General features: G+C 32.8%; 1 pseudogene; it reads left to right on the top strand.

The window, feature by feature from the left end:
* Positions 1 to 266: 266 nt before the first annotated feature.
* Positions 267 to 740, top strand: LOC128033965 (photosystem II CP47 reaction center protein-like; annotated as a pseudogene).
* Positions 741 to 2,483: the final 1,743 nt, after the last annotated feature.

Below are 2,483 nucleotides of genomic sequence, written 5' to 3'. Positions count from 1 at the left end.
AGGAATTATCGCACTGACTCGCTTTCTTCCTTCCCCTTCTTAGTTCAAGAGAACCCCTTAGTTCTTATTTATTGTTTAAAGGAGTGTTGCAACAAATGAGGTATTTTGCCATTGACATGAAACCTATCCCTTAATTCTAAGAAGAATTTTTATTATTGGGAATTTTCAATTGAAAAAAAAATACATTTCTAGCTAACTAGATAAATAGAATATATTTTTGACTCCATTTAGACATAAGTAAATGAAAATATGATAGAATAGAATAAATGGAAAATGAGGGAAAACCTTCTTTGGATTTGCCCAAGATTTTTGGAATTTATTTGTTTTTCTCAGGAGTGGCTTGCTTTGGCTTTGGTGCATTTCATGTAACAAGATTGTATGGTCCTGGAATATGGGTGTCGGACCCTTATGGACTAACTAGCAAGGTCCAACTTGTAAATCCGGTGTAGGGCGTGGAAGGTTTGGATCCTTTTGTTTTGGGAGGAATAACCTCTCATCATATTGCAGCAGGGAGATTGTGCATATTAGTGGGCTTATTCCATCTTAGTGGCGACCTGCCCTAATGTTTATGCAAAGGATTACATATAAAAAATATTGAAACCGTCCTTTCCAGTAGTATAGCTACTGTCTTTTTTGTAGCTTTTGTTGTTGTTGAAACTATGTGGTATGGTTCAGCAACTACCCCCATCGAATTATTTTGCCCTACTCGTTATCAATGGGATCAAGGATACTTCCAGTAAGAAATATATCGAAGGGTTGTGCTGGGTTAGGCGAAAACCAAATTTTATCAGAAGCTTGGTCTAAAATTCCTGAAAAATTAGCTTTTTATGATTACATTGGCAATAATCTGACAAAATGAGTATTATATTACATTTAGTATTAAAGTGATTAAATTTAATCATATTTGAACTCTTTAAACTCTCCTAATATAAAGAGAGCCTTGGGTCATTATTTTAAACACACTTGAATTCAGGAGAAAGTTGTAGAGAGAAAATTCAGTAAAGAGATTACTCCAGAAAATTTCTAGAGATATTTTTTTGATTTAAAACTTGACTCAAAAGTTTAGAGAAATTGAAAAATTACCTACTGGTAATTTTTGTGAAAAAAATTCAGATTTAGAATGATCCCACATTTGGCAGATGTGAGCTTTAGGATAGCAAAGGAGGCTACTCGATCGAAGCGCTTATCCTAGAAAAATTGTAAATGTACAATTTTGATTAAGTGTTTATTACTTTAGATATAATAACCAATATCTTGTTTTGGAAAAATTTTAAAACTCTGGTTTTTACCTAAATTTATTTTCCATTGCGTTTTGTAAACCCGTTTTTTCCAACAACTTAGACGGTGGTAAGGAGAGGAGAATGTGGCTAATCATTTACTTCATGCATTAGAGAATTCATGTACAAAAATTAAGGGAGTTAAGACACATTAATTCAGTCAATGAACCAACACAAACATGCACTGACATTAGGGAATGAACCAACTAGATGTACGCTACCTATTGATGTGTTCAAGACTTATTAAAGCTTCAATTAAAGGAGATGCATGTCTCATGTATCTATCATTCGGCCAAGGGGGAATTAAAGGCTGATCATTCATGGAACTTAAAGAATTATTCATGGCTACGCATGCATGCACGCACCAATGGGTGTCCATTCAGCTGATGCATGAATTTACCAAGATTCAAGAATCAAATTTAATACTAGTGTGTGAACATTTTAAATACTAGTGTGAACATCTATGTGCCGAATATGAGTAGTCATTTTAGGGACTATATAAGTCATGTAATTGGACATTTTGAAGGTTACTTCACTTTTGAATTTAAACTATATTTTGTGAGAATTTTCTCTTGGGTTCTTCATTGAACTAAAAACCAAACTTATCAAACTTATTCGAGTTTATGGCATTCATTGTCTTATCACTCCGTTCACCATCCCCGGGTGTGGCAATTTCATTTATACAAAGGTTCTAGTAGGTTCAAGAGTTAATAGGTCTTAGCTTAAAATAGTTAAGGTTCTTAGCTACAACTACTATGGGTCGAGGTTTCCATCCGCTGAACCGTTTTAACATGATCCAATTCATTCGAGCAATTTTCCAGACCATCCAAATTTGGGAAATTCCATCACCATTTACCTTAAATTTTTAAAAATATACAATAGATTAAAAAATTTAACATCCAATATACCTAAAAAATTAGGCTTAGACAATTTAAATTCATGTAATTAGTCTCTCTAAGTCAAGAAACTCTGTTATTTCAAGTCTTAAACAATACCATAGATATCAATGACAAGAAGTGACCCTTTACTTTATTTCTTATTTGTAGACATGTCAAACCTTTAAAACAATATGTGTGATAGATTGAAAAAATTCTAATAATAAATAACAATTCTACTACTACTAATAATGCATATCATTCAATACATGGATGCAAAGAATGAGTGTTTTGGTTTGTTTTCTTTTGTTCTGATTGAGTGGTTTTGCAT

This window comes from Gossypium raimondii, chromosome 10, assembly GCF_025698545.1.
Source record: "Gossypium raimondii isolate GPD5lz chromosome 10, ASM2569854v1, whole genome shotgun sequence".
Classification (NCBI taxonomy): Eukaryota; Viridiplantae; Streptophyta; class Magnoliopsida; order Malvales; family Malvaceae; genus Gossypium; species Gossypium raimondii.
Note: the sequence above shows the minus strand (reverse complement) of the source record. Positions and strands in the feature narration are given on the sequence as shown.